Here is a 17,325-nt window from a genome sequence, read left to right on the forward strand (position 1 = left end):
CACCCATCACCACCACCACCACCCATCACCACCACCACCACCCATCACCACCACCACCACCGGAAACGACCCATCACCACCACCACTGCCACAAACTACCACCACACGCCACCCACCACCACTGCCACCACCGCCGCCACAAAGCAACCACACCACCGGAGACCACCACCATCCCCGCACACCGCTCTCGTGACGCTCAAGCCCACATTCCCACACGCCCCCCCCCCCTCCTGCGCGGCCGTGCGTGCCTCTTAATGTAGTGGCGGTGAAGAGGGGAGTTGGTGGACCACAAAGAGATGGGGGCACCGTGTGTGCGTGCGAGGCTTTAGTAGCGCCTTGCGCTAGAAACCCGCGTCCCGAGTTTGATTCCCCGCAACGGTTAACATCAGTGGTGATTGTCTGAACAGGCGTTGGGCCTCCCCGAGGTCAACTCGGCCTTAAAAATATACCTTTGTGGCGTGTAAATATCACCAGTGGGGGAGACAAAGGTGGCCGGGCGTGGTGCCACCACGCCCTCGTGCAGTGCTGGCCCTCACAAGTGCCTACGAATCGCGTGCTCCCCACGAGCCTGTGTAGAGGCTATACGGCAGAGGTCGCAAACGGGTACCCGTACCCGGCCGGGTACGGGTAGCCGGGTATCGGGTAGAGTATGGGTATCGGGTACCCGATTGCGACCTCTGCTATACGGAGGGCCTTCCCTTTGCTGTAGACCCACCAGCAGGTCAGTGAGGTTGTGCCTGCAGTGCGAAGTACAACAAGGTTAGGTTTCCGACTGAAACTCGAGACGGCGGCTTGAGAGGTTTGCTCCCCATATGCTCGAATATGTTTTGGGCCCTCGATCTTCATCCCTTGTTTTCAGAAGTTCCCAGGCAAACCCCTCGTGGAAATATTAATCTGGAGGCTCTGCCGAGACGCTTCTCCTCCGTTAATGAGGTGACATTATTTCTACTCTTCTAATTGTTCACTAACATATTGCAATTCCACCACCCTTTCTCTCTTCCTGGCACTCATCCACCGCAACATCTGCCACGCGCCGCAGCCAAACGAACTCAGCATTCATCAGATTCCGTTGTTCAAGACGCTCCGCGGACTCGCAAACCTCTCCCCTCTCTTCTCACGCTTACTCCCCTCTGCGCACTTCCCCCCCCTCCTCATCTCACTCTACTCCCAAGGCCTTCTGTCAGAACCCCCAGGCACCCTGCACTTGGTGGGAAGTCGCCCTTCTCTTTTCTGCCGATCCCACAACACACAAACTACCCCCCCCCCCCATCTCGCCCCAGCCATCTGTGCTGTCAACTCCCTGTTCAAGTCCAGACTCAAGACCTTTTCCTTCTCTTTAGCCTGTAACCGACTGCCTCTCTTCGGGAATGTACATCCCATGTGCAGATATCACCGCCTACAAGATGCTCAGGTCACAGTTTTGCGTATGACGTCTTCGCGTGCGCTTGTGTTTAGAAGCTGTACAACAACTGCACGTCGCGTTTTAGAGACTCGCGCAGAGACACGACAGCGCGCAGACTCGCAGAGAGACCCACGGCTTCGGCGGATGGAATCAAGGCGGGAGGCGAGCACGTCGGGAAGGCAGCTCTGAGCGTGGAACGTTTCAAGCGCTATCTCCCCGTGAGCACCAGCGATTCCTCCTGAAGGTGTGTTCTGGGCACGCATGAGGGGGTGGGGGGAGGGGCAAGGGTCAAGTGTCCACCCTCTCCCTGCCCTCCCCCCATGCCTAGGCCATACCTCGGGTCAAAGTTCAATCACCTCCTCCCAATCGCACCGGATGGGCTAATTATTGCCCTCCTATAATGTGTTATCAGGTTGTACCGGCACGGAGTGAAACGTCAGAACATCGTGCCCAATGGCACCCGGCAACAACCCCAAAAAACACGTCGGAGAGCCCTACGCCACGATCAAGAGAGCCGACGCAGCAGGGCGAATTGTTATCAAGAGCAGCAGCAGCAGCACAACCCTGTGGTTCCCCAGGGAGGGAAGAGCGTGCTGGGCTCTGTAATCAGGCAGCAGTGTGGGCAAGTGAAAGAGAAAATGGGAGGAGGAGGAGGAGGGCGGGAAGAAATACAAAAATGCGGTGAGAATTTAGTTTCGTCGACGCACATGTGACAAGACACTGTAAATGAGAGCTCGCGTCAGCAGGGGGAATTGTGAAATAGTGCAGTAGTGTTTACAGAGAGAACAGGGCACTGTCTCACGACAAGGGCTACACTTGGCCGCAAGCCGTCGCTACATTCACGGCCATAGCTCACTCGAGCGGGGCATCACAGCGATGCATACCAAGCAGTGCCGATCCCACGCGCTCACGGCTCCACACCACGGGACTACAATGTACGCGTGCGTCACACAATCAAACGGACCCGCCGAGCACGTGCTCGCAATGTCAGACTCTAGCTGATCGTTTTTATTTCGCAATTCCGCCAAAAAACGCACAAATCTCACGCACTCAAAGGACTCCATGACTCCGCGCAGCCCATGGACTCCACCGCAACCATGAGCAGGGACCATCAAAATGCGCGAATTCGCAATCTTAAGAGTCTCCACTTGCTCGTTTGTAATTTCGCAACGAGCCAAGCGGCGTGGAAGAAAGGGTGGGAAACGTCGCCGTTCGCTCCTCTCGATGCAGTTGCCGCTACCAGCGCCTTCGCTCCCCCCACCTGGCGAAATATTCCTGATAAAAACGCGGAGGTTTAACTAAAAAGAAATTAACTGCTCAGCAATTAAAAAAATATATTAAACCGGGTAAGGCCCACTATGCTGTGTAGCTCTTCTTCAGAAGCGACCTGGCCACAAATGATAGCTCAACGAAGTGGCTTATCACGTAGACATTTATGGCAGGCAAAAACTCTAAACGCACGTTGATTCTCAATGCGGAGGGAAAAGCGAATGACCCGGAGAAAAATCCATAGGGCCACGGAGAGAGAGACATGCAAACTCCAAATATACAGCAGGCATCAGGGTCGGGATCAACGCCACGACCTCCTGTATACCAAGCGAGGGAGTTAACATCTTACCACAGTGGCTGAGTGGTGACGAAAGGTCACTGTGTAACGACAACACCTGTGAACGCTTTGGGTAAATAAGTCACTTCGAGGAACGGTGTGAATGTGCAGGCATAACGAGGCCGATCAACACCTGCTGCTCCTGCTGCCACGAAGGAACACACACAGGCCCGGGGGTAGAGGGCCTCAACCCTCGAGGGCAACTGCCGCTCCCAGCTCTACGATGCACTTGTGGGTTTGTGCCGCGCGATGTTCGGGGCGACGTGCCGACTGTTTCGCTCCGCGCGCTGAAGTTAAACCACGGGACGTCGAGCCAAATAAGCGCGCCGTACGACGCGGAAACACATCGGACAGCTGTACGGCGCAACCGCGAAAGCCTATGGCGCTCTGGGGTAACTTCTGCTCGACTAAAAATGACGACGCTGAATAACATCTTCGCAACTTCACACTCTCCCGTTCCGAGACGTCTGCAAGTTGCAGGGTGGCCGCCGTTCACCGCTGAATCTCGGAACGCGCGAGCGGTTCAGAGTTAATTTTATTTAGAGAGGTGTAGCGCCGATGGTTTTAAAGACATTGTACTCGCCGCAGAAAACTGTTGCTCTTTGGTTATCCAGAAAATAACCGTGCTGAGCCTTAAGACTCAAATGTTCCGGATCGCAAGCGCACACACCACCGTGCAAGCCATAAGTTTAAAAAAATGTGTCTTAATGAAAATATTGCTAACAATACGAAAAGGTGTTACATTTCAGCTGAACAACTTTATTATCCAAATCCCTTGCTTAATTAAGGAGGCTCTTAATTCAATGAACACCTGCCGACAAACAAGAGTGAAAATGAAACAGGAAGGGATCTGACATGCAGCGAGAGCCAGGGCCGTGCGGAGACGGCTGTGAGCTGGAGGGGCCACGCAGCACACAATTGGCTCTCATTCCCAGGACAACATTTACAGACCTTAATTTAATTTCAGAATTGTCTGGAGTGCACACATGGCCCAAAGGTTCCACATACGCGCCGCGTGGCACGTATGCTACCCTCGCTCCTGTAGCAACTGAACGGATTCTAGGCCAGTGGATGAATCATCGCAGGTCGTGTTTAGATAATCTAGGCGCAGGCCGACCTACCACCTTTGAACTCTAACCTCCAACCAGGCCGTGGGTCTGTGCTATGTCACCCCAGCCACGGCCGCTCGTTTAAAGTGTTTGACTCATTGCCACTCTTGACAAATGTTCAATTCCTGCGCACGTACAAATGCGTGGGTGTTGACGACAATCCTCCAAACAGCCTTCCAGCCACTCACGCCTGCCACTGAAACCTGATGACTCCCATTAAAACGTGTAGTTTACAAAATAAGTATAACCCACAGATAGCCAAGACGTGCACATAATAGTTAACGCACAAAGGGAGAAATTATCCGCTGAAAGTGAAGGATATTTTAACCTTTTGGCTGTTGACAATGTGCACAACGCAGGAGGGAGGAGGCCTTCTCCTCTCACGCTGCTCCCCAAGACAGATTTGTGGCGCCAGTCCATCCATCTCCGGTATTTGTCACTGTCGGCCACTTCTGCAGTTGACTCAAGTTGGAAATGTTTTGTACATCTCACTCGGCATAATAAACATATCCCCCTTCGGTCGATAGCCCCTGTTGCTATAAGAACGGCGTGAATACCACATGTGCTTATTATTATTATTGCTGGCCACCCATGCCAATGTTTCCCCAGACCACCTGTGTGCTTCATGCAAAACAAAGACAAAGATCGCCCGTATAGCCTTTAACAAACCGTTGGGGCAAGTGCTGTTAGCAAGCACCAGTCCGGCACACGACGGGGTGGGTGGCCAGCACCACGCCCGGCCGTCTTTGTCTCCCCAGTGGCGATGTTTACACACCGCACTAGGTACTCATTTGAGGCCAAGTCAACCTAAGGGAGACCCAGGAACCGGTTCAGTATATCGTCACCGGTGTTGGCCGTGAGCGGGAATCGAACTCGGGTCGCCGGGTTCGTAGCGCAGCGCTGCATGCAAAAAAAAGACAAAGATCGCCCGTATAGCCTTAACAGACTGTAGGGGCAAGTGCTGTTAGCGAGCACCTATAAAAGCCGGCACGGCACACGCGGGGGTGGGTGGCCAACAACCACGCCCAGCCACCTTTGTCTCCCCAGTGGCGATGTTTACACACCGCACCAGGTACTCATTTGATGCTGAGTCGACCTAGGGGAGGCCCAGTACCGGTTCAGATAATCGTCACTGGTGATGGCCGCGAGCGGGAATCGAACCCAGGGTCGCCAGGTTCGTAGCGCTGCGCGCTAACCGTTGCACCACCGCTCCCCACACACGCACAGCGCGGACTACGGCAAGCAACGCAGACCACACCACGTGCGGGAGCGGAATGAGTTGTCATCACTGGTACGGAGAACGAGCGAGGGAGGGAGGGAGGGGATGGAGGTTTCCTGAAGGGAACTACCTGCCCCTGCCGCGTGGCTGCGGTGACAAAGGCGCTGCTGATCAAATTGCCAGCGCAGTGACAAAGCAGGGCGGGGTGTGCCCAGCCTGCTCCCCCCCCACGCTCAGCCCTTTGATCCCTGATGCTCAAAGGACATTCCTTCCTCGAGCTAAAGAAAGGACTGGCTTGTCGTTGTGCAGGGGTGGAGCATGGGGAAGCGGGGGAGCTAGGAGTGGGGGGGGGGCGGGAGTGTTTGCAAGGACTACCTGCTCAAGCAAGACTTGTGTAATCCCGGGTGGTCGGAAGTCAACAAAATGCGGTGTTTGTCATTGAAATAACAAATATCATGATGATGCGGTGGGTGTACCGAGTGTAAATCGTCAACGGATTGAGAGCCGGTGGCGCCTGACGGTGATTGCGCCGTGCCTTGAAGCCGACGAGCTGGGTACTCATTTGAGGCCGAGTCGACCTAGAGGAGCTCCAGGACTGGTTCAGATAATCGTCACTGGTGTTGGCCGTGAGCGGAATGCAAACTAGGGTCACCGGGTTCGCAGCGCCCTAACTACTTCCCCTCCCACTCTCAGTACACACACACAAAGACAAAGATCCCCCGTATAGCCTTAACAGACTTTGAAGACCGGCACGGCACACGAGGGGGTGGATGGACAGCACCACGCCCGGCCGCATTTGTATTCCCAGTGGCGATGTTTAAACACCGCACCAGGTACTCATTTGAGGCTGAGTCGACCTAGGGGAGGCCCAGGACTGGTTCAGACTGGTTCAGATAATCGTCACCAGGTTCGTGGCGCAGCGCGCTAACCGCTACACCGCCGCTCCCCACACACACACTCCCACACACACACACACTCCCACACACACACACACTCCCACACACACTCCCACACACGTGTGTTGTATTGGTATCGTTATCACGCAATTATTCTCTGAAGAGAAGGTAGGGACAGTGTCTGGAGGATGTTTAAATTTCGCGGGCAATTTAAAGAGCGCTCTTGATCGTGGCAAATCTCAATCAGCGCCGATGCAGTTCGAGCAATTGGAAGTCTCGGCTGGACTCGGTTTCACCTATAGATTCTAACTCTCAGCCGCTGTGTACACATTCTAGGGTGTGCTCCGACGACGGGCCACAATAACAAAGGAGCAGACCAAATGCATGAAGAAAAAAATACCAAACTATCAAACTCAATGAGGAGAGAAAACGCACGACACCGTACACGCCCACCGCAAACAACGCACGCATCTTCGCCCTGCTGGAGACAAGCAAGTCGTGGCCACGAGCACGCAGCGCTCGGAATTTGCAACCAACACATGCCCCCCCCCCACTTTCTCATCTGATGCGTAAAAAAAAAGTCTCTCATCACGTTTCACCCCGCAGAGCGAATCGCTTTATTGGCAATCAGCAGCATAAACGTTTTTTGAGCAATTCATAACGAGGGTAACCCTATCGCCTACCCTGAACATAATAACATCCACGTGGCCGTCGAGTGCTGCCACGTGGTCGTCGAGTGCTGTCACGTGATCGTCGAGTGCTGTCACGTGGTCGTCGCCTGGCGTTACCATCCAGGGCCCTGAACCGTTTTTTGCTAAAACAAATTTCTTCGAGCCAAATTTATAACTCAGGTGCTTTTCTTTCGTCTCTTCTCGTGATCGTCATCGCACACATTGATACAGAGGTTTTTTTTACGTTTGTTGTTAAGAATAGAAATATGTAAAAAATCCAACTTTATTTACTGCGTGAATTGTTTATCTGCATCGTACTTTGTACCGCCCCCCCAACCCCCACTTGTCAGAGAGACTTTTGACTCAATGGGCTCTCACTGGGTTAAAAACAGAGATATGTGTACTGCGTGTACCCGAACACACTCATCGATCACCAAAGATAACGTTATTTTAAGGAATTTGTTCAAAAATAACTGTACTTCCCGATTATCTTTTTACTTTTACCATCTCTGCCACTTTGGCCTTTCCACCCCAGGCCAGTTACATGTCCTCATCATCAGCAGCCTTCATCAATCCACTCCTGGATGAAAGCCTCCACCCCCCCACACCTCCCCACCAAAATCCATCGCAATCTCTCATGCGATGTAAAAATCCACGTAGCCGCTGCACACGAGCAGATTTCGTCACTCCACCTCCGCAGCGGACGGCCACTCGGGTCTGTTCCCTCCTGCGACTGCCACTCACACCGCTGGTCTCGGCTACCCAACATCGATACGACGTCTCGAACTGACCTTCACTGCCTAGTCCATGATCCCTTGCTGTCTCGCAGCGCAAACATTTGTACGCTTCTTTGAGGACTCCACAGGCTTTTGCTCCAGTTTCCTCACGAATGCCCCGTGGTTTTTGTTTTTTGATCCATAGCTCAGAGCAGTTGGTCACAAACATGAATGCTCACATGCCAGAAATTAAAATATCAGCATTTTAACAAGCTCAAGAGAGCCACATCGTGATGGTGAAACAGAGCCTACTGGGAAACATCAATCTCTGAATTCCCAACGGCAGAAACACGTGTTTGAGTTTTAACGTGGAGACTTTCTTTGTTGATTAAAACCCACATGTGTTTTGCTTTTTATTCGTATTAACTCAATTTGTTGAGGGACGGGGGGGGGGCTGGGGCTGGGGTGGGGAGGGGAAAAAAACCAAGGGACATCTCTTTTTCTCAGGAAGCACTTTATACAGCACTCGCTGTTCACATTCCTCCACTCGATCATTTATTTATTTTTAATTCCCCAGCGACGGAGAAAACTACGCCATCCGAGCCAATTGCTTGAAGCGCTCCTCTTTGGTATTTCAATTGCTTGCTTTCCCACACGGCCAACAAAAAGCGAATATGATAACGGGAAACCAAGGCCATTCCCGACAGCCACATTTAAAGCACTGCACAGGAACACGTCACGATCAGGCAGCAGCAGCATCGGCGGTCAGCACTACTACTGCTGCTGCTGCCACCCTGAATTTTTACCTCGAAACACAAGCTCAGCATTTCAGCTCTCGGCACACGTGCGTACATAATCCTACGACTGTAATTATGAAGCTCATATTCTGACAAACGTACAAAACTCCTCTCATTATTGTCTCGCAAATGAATGTAGGTGGGCCCACTCGCATTTGGTCTGCAGTTAACAAAACGTGTACCTCCTGAAGTTCCGCCCACAATTACTATTTTGCCGTTTAGTCTTAGCGATGTAGGGAAATGAGAACAATTTAATGATGTAGATCTAACTTTATTTACACTTTCGTCAGTAACCGAAGCAGAACTCAATTTGATTCACATGCAAACAATGTTTACTGGCAACTAATTAGTACCTTCAGCCATGATACATCCCACTGCAAGGATGAACACCTCCCCAAGTCATTGATATCCTTCACAGTTCGAGGAGGCAGCAACATACCACGATCCATCTCCCCGGTAGAGGTGCTCTTCGACACATTGCATTCCTTGGCCCTCTTTCCGTCACTATTCTTGACCCTTTTGTCATCATCATTGTTACGGAACTATAACAGACACTGCCAACAGTACGGGGATGATATCACTGCCCATTGCTCCCAAGCTGCGATGCTCTCTGATTCCATACACAATGCGGGTGCGAGACAGAAGCGGCAGTCTCACCATTATAAGCCCAAAGACAAAGATCCCCCATGTAGCCTTAACAGGTTGTTGGGGCAAGTGCTGTTAGCGAGCACCTATGAAGGCCAGAATGGCACACGAGGGGGTGGGTGGCCAGAAACCACCAACGGCAACCTTTCTCTCCCTAGCGGCGATGTTTACGCACCGCACCAGGTACTCATTTGAGGCTGAGTCGACCTAGGGGAGGCCCAGGACCAGTTCAGATAATCGTCACTGGTTTTGTCTGTGAGCGGGAAATCGAACTCGGGTCGGCAAATTTCTAGCGCAGCGTAGCGCTAACCGCTACACTACCGCTAACCGCAATGCTCTCCGCTTCCATACACAATCCGGGTGTGGGTAGAGAAGTGGCTGGCACGGCATCACACACACACGCGCGCGCCTCCCGACGAAACAGACAGCCCTCAAGCTCGACAGCCCAGAGCGTGAACGCTCAAAGTGCCCGCTACGACTGCCGCTGCCGCCCTAGCAAGAGTTGGCCAATGTGAGTCGCGGCCAATTTAACTATTCCTCATTAAATATTCCGAATCAACTATTCCTAATTAGCTATTCGCACCATGTGCGAAAGTACTCCCCCCCCTCTCCACCAAAAGCAAACTTTCATCGCCTCGTAAATTATATCATCGCCTTTGGCCGTTTGTGGTATGTGATGTGTGTACAATGTCGAGTGGTATGGGTTGTTGGTGTACGATTGTTCTTACATGTTTCGTTGAGAATCTGCCGCATTTATTTTCGTCGGCAGTGTTTGTCTCATTGCATTGTTCATTTTCCTACGCTGAATGTGTTTTCTCTCCTGTACGTCCTTTGTTGTGCACAAGCGGTTCTCATTTGCAAAAGGCACTTCTGTCTCGAATGGCCCTCACGTAATCGTAAAACAAAGGCGGCATATGCAAATATTCTGAACTCTGCAATGAAATGCGAAAAACTAAATTCAGCTCTGCGTTGTGACGAGGCAGGATTGTTTAAAAAAAAATACAGAGAGCCACGTCTCGTGACACCTGCAGGATAGATGTTAACAACACAGTGCTAGGATGAAGACCACTGTGCAGATATTCGCGGTTGTGCCGATGGGCCCTTCAGGTTGTACCTGCGTTTTATTCAGCACAATATCCGACGTTTCGCTCCAAGAATTGAATTGACGCAAGTAACTAAAACTTGGTTTACCGAAGTGTATTTTTTTTCAGTTTCTGAGCAAGACCTCGGCGTGCGGAGTAAAACGTCGGACATCATGCCCACATGTTTAGAGCATTTGGCCGGAAAAACCGGAGGACCTGGAGGAAAATCCACACGACCACGGGGAGAACATGCAAACCCCAAAATATACAGGCGTCAGGGTCGGGATCTAACCTACGACCTCCTATATACCAGGCGAGGTAGTTAACATATCTCCACCTTAGCATGTGCGCCAAATGATAAACAAATGCTACTGCACCAGAGATCACGTGACATGCACGCACACGCTCAGGGGGCCATGACACAATGTTTTAAAAAGTACATAGCAATCAATCACATGTTTACATGCAAAACAGTATTAGGAGCTTTTGTCTATCCCACAATTAATTCATGCTTGGTTTACCGAAGTGGATTTCTTTTTCAGTTCCTGAAAAAGCCCTCGGTGCGTGGAGTGAAACGTCGGACATCATGCCCAAATAAACACTCAGGACAACACGAAAACACATCGGAAAGGGGGGGGGGCGTGGAGGCTAATGACGTTCAGACGTCGAAACTTGCGCGAGGGAATCCCAAAGCCGCTCATTCCGGTTCCGCACCAACTGCCCCATGTGCAGGCCGAGCGGCCATCTGTCGCGCGGGGAATTGGCTCAGTGGCACGTGGGGTGAGCGCCGGATGAAAGGGGGCAGTCGGGAGTGGAGCTGTTCCCAGCGATTCCCCCTCTGGCTTCCTTTTGTCCGGCCAAAATCTACAGAAAAAGGTGGCCAACCCTTGCTCGCGCTCTCGCGCTCTCTTGCGCTGTGTGCGGACGTAACTCATCGTCGGAGTGCGGCACGACAGGGGCCCGCTGCCGCTGTGGGTGACCGTGGGTCTTCTGCACGCTCAAGGGCACGCACAACACTTTTGACAAATCTTCTTGGTTCTTTCGGTAAAGTCACGTAGAATGGAAATAATAAAACAATAAAAAATACAACATAATAAAATAATATAACTAAATATTACACTAATATAATTTTTTTTTATAATATAATAGTATAATAATATAATTATTTGTATTATTTCCATTCTACGTGACTTTACCGAAAGAACCAAGAAGATGAATCCCTGCAGTCACGAAAGCTTTAAATCGAAACTTTTGACAAAATGGGGCTTTTTTTCGGGTTTTCGTTGTTCTCCCTTCAACAATGTGACACACAAAGTCTTACGTGACGCAGCTCCTAACTGTTGTTTACTTCATTGCCGAACTTTCTTTTGTTTGTTTTGCTTTTATTAGTATGGTGACCTAGGTCTCTCTAGTCTCCCAAGTTCTCACCTCGTGAAACAAAATAAACTTGACAACCTGAACTTGAATGGTCGATTATACTGATGATGGAAACTGTAAATACACAGGAGTGGCCCAACAATAGGTTCAGTACTAAGTCAGTAACCTGAAGCTGCGCGGAGTGAATATACTATGTTTTCCAGTCTATAGGACATTCCAGAAAGTAAAATACATCCCAAATTTAGTTTCACTCCAGTGTCAATAAAGTTATACAATCTGGTCACACACATACACCAGATTGTAAGACATAACTCCAACTTCTGCATCAAGTTACAATGGGAACAAGTGCATCTTATTATCCAGAGAATATGGAAATTATACTCCAGCAGAACTCCTCTTATCCAGAACAAAGTACGGGGTGAACAAACTGCCACAGTTTGATTGCAGCCCCAGCACATGGCCGCGTGAGTCTGTGTGTGGGTGTCTTTCTTGTTACGTCTCACTCGTGGGAAAGGTAAATGTAATTAATTTAAAGTAAGCAAAAGCACAATTAATGGGTTTAAGCGACTGGGAATTTGGTCCAGGCTGTGAAGCGAAGGCTTTTAACGAGCTGCGTGCTCGGTAGAATCGGGTGCCTTTATTTATGTTGAACCTCCACACCTTATTCATGGCTGTGAGAAATGGGTAATTGGGCCTAAAGAGCCACAGTTATTTTATTGGCATTTCCCCCCACCGCCGATGCAGTATTACAGTCATACCTATGTGCCCTTTAAAGTTTCCCCAAATTGGCAATGCTATTATTATTCTCCATGCAGAGGTGACTTCAACCGATGATTGGAATTAGAATTGTGCTCCTCCAACTGATCGTGCTTGCCCTAACCCTCGTCAACTCCCCACTTGACAATTGCAGCCAATTAAACTGAAAAGAAAATATCTATTAAACTAAACTTTAGATTGTTTTTACCAGCTAATGATAGCTCAACGAAGTGACTTATCATCATGTGGAAATTTATAGCAGCCAAATGCGCGAAACGCATTCATCGATTATTTGGAGGGAAAACCCGGCGGACCTGGACAAATAATCCACCTGACCAAGGAAAGAGAGACACGGAAGCTCAAAATATACAGCAGCAGGTGTCAGGGTCGGGATCTAACCCAGAATTAGGAGTTTTTGTCTATCCTGCATTCTGCTTTGGCTTTCACCCCATGTATGAGGAAGGGCTGTGATGCCTATTGCTTCATTGTCAGACTATTATTATACCAACACGTAGACTTGACTTGACGCATTTTAAAGGGGAGCTGAGCAGGTGGGGAGGGGGGGGGTTGGCGTCACTCCAGCCCCCTCGACGCGACAGAGCGAGCGAGCGCGTGGATTTCGTTGTAGGCCAGGGCCAAAAAAAAACGAGACTGCGGCAGGCTGAGGTGGATGGGTGGTGGGGGGTGGTGAAGTTACTCAAAGGAAGTCCGCTGCCTCAAATTGCTTCCCGTTAGACGGCAGCGCTGAAGGAACCGCTGAGCAATAGCGAGCACCCAGCCCTTAAGACCTGAAGACACCCCCCAGAGACGCCTCACAACTGCTCCCAGACAAAACATATTTACATGAAAGTAATAGCCTCTATTTTTACAAAACGCATTTCATGTTCAAGTATCTCAGAGCGCCGTACGTAAATCTAAAACTAAATTCACAAGCAAAAGATACAATCTAAGCGAAACAGAAAGCTGATAATAGCAATGACTACTCTCTAAATTACAGTAAAATAAAGAACTATGGTAAAAGCGAAGAATAAGAACTCTCAGATTTGTCTGTGATCCAATTACTCCGAATACAATAAACGACTCTGTCGTCTGATCTTTCAAGCTAAGCAGACTTGAGCCTGGTTAGTACTTGGATGGGTGGATCACAAACATCAGGCGTTGTGCCATAGAAGTGGGGGCAGGAGATGGCGGGGTTGAGTGTGACCTGCTCTCATGCGTGGCGAGTTTCTCTCCAGGTACGCTGGTGTCCTTTCACAAACGATAACAAAAACTCATTGGCGGAGTTGCCTGTGCATCCCCAGCGCGCACAGGAACCTCCTGAAGAGGGTGTTGAGATTCAGTGAAGCTTTGCCGAGGAACTATTTGGCAGACGAGTTGTCACAATCACAAAACGCTGCCGCAAAAACACGAGAACAATTCCAGATTAGATGTCCAAATTACTCTGAATACGATAATGGTCACGACGATTTGAGATATCAATGCCGATAAACAGGGAACTCAGGGGTGCCCAAAACGGTTTTCTATTCCTGAACGGAAGTTTCACTGGCCCAGAGATCGGTATGCGATTCTCGGAACAAATTCTACGGTCATGAAATCTTTCAACAACAAAAAAATCACGTAAAACAAGCACGAGACACTTGTAGTAATACATTTGTAAAAAATCACTGAGCCCTCCGTGGTGAAAACTCGACAACAAAATGTGATACGTAATGAAGATTTTTTGGGGGGGTGAGATTGCGTAAATATAAATGTGTCGTTAAACCCTCCACAAATCTGACGGTCGCCTGATGAAGGTTTGTAATTACTGGCGAAACGTCGTACTCAGATTGTAAATGTTGTGGATTTGCTCTACAAAACACACCGGTGTGCTGGACTAGTGACGAATTGGCATGGTCTGTTTACGTGACAACCCTCACTCATTGGCTGTGTCAGGTGGTGGCAGGTTTAACGACACATTTATATTTACGCGATCTAACTAAACAAAAACAACCTATATTACGGATGATATTGGTTGTGAAAGCCCACGTGTTAAAACTGTGGCTCCGCATGCCACCATCAGTCTGTTGAGTGTCTGCTGATCACTTTATACGACGTGAATCCACCGCTTGTTGTCAAGAACAGCGACGTGTACCAGCGGCATGTTGTGTTGGTAGAGGGCTTATACACAACTCGGTTGTTCACATTCACACCCAAGCCTCAACGTGACAAATATGAAGCTGTTGCTTCAATGTAATTCAATGTAACAACAACAAAATGTGTGTTTATTGCAGCGTATAATGGCATACCTTGCATTTCCTGTAACTGCATACAATTTTAAAACGTATTGCTTAGTGTCGGGCAGCAGTCTGTGTCATTAATTAAATAGGGCAGCTAGTTTATTTGGTTAGCCACAATGCTACATAGCAGAACATGAGTTTGTTTTATTTTACACAATACAGTAGCGTTAATGTTTGTTGCGTCGACAGATTTTTCCCCTCAACGTCTTGAGGGAGTCTTCTCACCAATGACATATACGGTACAAGTCAGCAGTGTGTGCTAAGCGAGCGTAACTGCAGGTCACAAGCCCTGAAGGTTGAAAACACGGCCCAGAATTTTGCTGGAACAAATGCCGACGGTTATTGTGATTTCTACTGTGAAAGAGGCCCCGAGGCTAAAATTGAGGTACTGCATACTTCGTTTGGTTGATTGCAGTACAGATACAAAACGGAAGTACAGTAGGTGTACATTATTATTAAATTTATAATAAGCTCATTTTAAAAAAGTGGTTATTTTTAATACGAAAACTGAAAATATGATCTCGGCGTTTCGGCTGCCTGGCCTTCCTGAGAAAGGCCAGGTTCCTTTCCTTTAAGTGACAGGAATAAACCTCTAAAACTTAACAAATTAAACTCATCGGTTATTCTAGTGCTTTGAAGGACACATACCACCACCTCTCAAATGCATACACATTGTGTTAATGTATGTTGAACTTCTTTCGCACCGTACGTAGCCTAACGCGCTAATCGGAGGTGCCGGGTTGAAGGCCAACAAACTAAAAACTAAAGGCAGTTTCTAAACAAAATCAAGCTCTGGATGGCAAGTCCAGACGTTCGAATAACTGGCAGGCAATGGCTTAACACCACTCAATTGCCAAATAAAATACCAACGTAAATCTGTTGCCATCATTGTGGAGGGTCCGCTAACAGGCAAGTCAAAAATGATCGCCGCCTCCACTGAAATGCCATCTACCGCCGCACGGAACGAGACGACAGGCCATTCATCCAGCAGTGGATTGGCAGAAGGGCCTGCACGCACCCACGGTATACAACAAGGGGGGGGAAAGGGGGGGGGAAAGGTGGGGGGGAAGGGGGGAAAAAAGGGGGGGGGAAGGGGGGAAAAAAGGGGGGGGAAGGGGGGAAAAAAGGGGGGGGAAGGGGGAAAAAAAGGGGGGGGGAAGGGGGGGAAAAAAAGGGGGGGGGGAAGGGGGGAAAAAAGGGGGGGGGGGAAGGGGGGAAAAAAGGGGGGGGAAAGGGGGGGGGAAGGGGGGGGCGGAAGGGGGGGGGGAAAGGGGGGGGCGGAAGGGGGGGGGGAAAGGGGGGGCGGAAGGGGGGGGGAAGGGGGGGGGGAAAGGGGGGGGGGAAGGGGGGAAAAAAGGGGGGGGAAAGGGGGGGGGAAGGGGGGGGCGGAAGGGGGGGGGGAAAGGGGGGGGGCGGAAGGGGGGGGGGGGAAAGGGGGGGCGGAAGGGGGGGGGAAGGGGGGGGGGAAAGGGGGGGGGGGGGGAAGGGGGGCGTTGTTCCAACTGCCGCGCCGGGGAGATCGACTTGTACCTGGGAAACCTCTTGGATCACAACTAAATCATCGCATCTACAGACTGTGTATATGCATCGGTTTGTGCACAGAGGCGCGTGAACGGGTCGAAGTGTATATAAGCATCCGTGTGTCTCTAACCCATTGCAACCAACGTTTGCCGCTAAACAGCAGGCCCCGGGGTTCGCTTGGGGAGGAAAATAGCCGAAAAGAAAGTAACCACAACGAATTCAAGCAACATACGACGACATATCATCATCATCACCATCGCATCCGCATAACCACGACTACACAATAGCAGCAGCAGCAGCAATTACAACATCCGTCGTGTAACAACGAATTAAAACACAAAGGTAAAGATCCCCCGTGTAGACTTTAAGATTGTTGGGGCAAGCGCTGTTCGCGAGCAGCGCCTATGGATGCACACGAGGTGCCAGCACCGCCGCCCGGCCGCCTTTGTCTCTCCCAGTGACGATGTTGGCTATCCACCGCGCGCCTGGAACTCATTTAAGGCCGAGTCGACCGAGGGGAGGTGGTGGCCCAGGGAGGGGTTCCGATAACCGGCGCCGTCGTAGCCTTGGCCCGCGTCGCGTGGAATCGAACTCGGGTCGCCGTATTAGGAGGAGCGCGGCGTCGCGCGTAACCGCTGCACCACCGCTCCCCAAACTCAGCGCAACGGAGGCGATTGCAACATCGATGATGAATTAAAAGTTTCGTCTTTAAGTTGCGGCTTACGCGGGGGGTGAAACAGGAGGTGGGGAGGGGAGAGGAACAGGGGTGGTATGGGGAGAACTCTTTACTCACTCTTTCAGCTCTCATATGGCTACTGCCTCCTCCTCCTCCTTCTCCGCCGCCGCCGCCGCAGATGTTTTAGCCGTGGCTAGGATGCTTGGGCGAGGGTGGAATGGAGACAGCGGAGTTTGTGAGAGCGGAGGAGTGAGTGGCGAACGAGAGAGAGAGCGAGCGAGCGAGGTGGCCGTGTTCGCTACGCAGTAAGAGGGCTGCGAGCCAAGTCGAGGCGTGGGGAGGGAGTCACCGCGCGCGCCTACCCCCGAAACTCCCCGCCACTAACCCTGCCCCCAAGCAAACACCCCAAACGCCACACGAGCGGGGCCCCCTTGGACACTGCTCCCCCCCCCCGTGGGTCCACCACTCTCATCACGTAGCACGTTGAGGGGTGGGATGGAGGCGCGACACGCCAGGAGGCTCCGGACGTGACGTGGCTCGCTTCGTGTTCAGTCGCAGCAGCAGCGGGAGCAGCGA

At 50.8% G+C, this 17,325-nt stretch overlaps 1 protein-coding gene across 1 annotated transcript in view; it reads right to left on the reverse strand.

The window, feature by feature from the left end:
* The window catches only part of LOC144726731 (KN motif and ankyrin repeat domains 1-like), a 77,788-nt gene extending 60,672 nt beyond the window's left edge, over nt 1–17,116 (reverse strand). The window contains exon 1 of the mRNA XM_078605576.1: nt 16,867–17,116. The gene's annotated coding sequence lies outside the window, so the exon portion shown is untranslated. The remainder of the gene's footprint in view (nt 1–16,866) is intronic.
* Between the last annotated feature and the right edge of the window lie 209 nt (nt 17,117–17,325).

The sequence above is a fragment of the Lampetra planeri genome, chromosome 24 (assembly GCF_965212315.1).
Source record: "Lampetra planeri chromosome 24, kcLamPlan1.2.h2, whole genome shotgun sequence".
In the NCBI taxonomy this organism is placed as follows: Eukaryota; Metazoa; Chordata; class Hyperoartia; order Petromyzontiformes; family Petromyzontidae; genus Lampetra; species Lampetra planeri.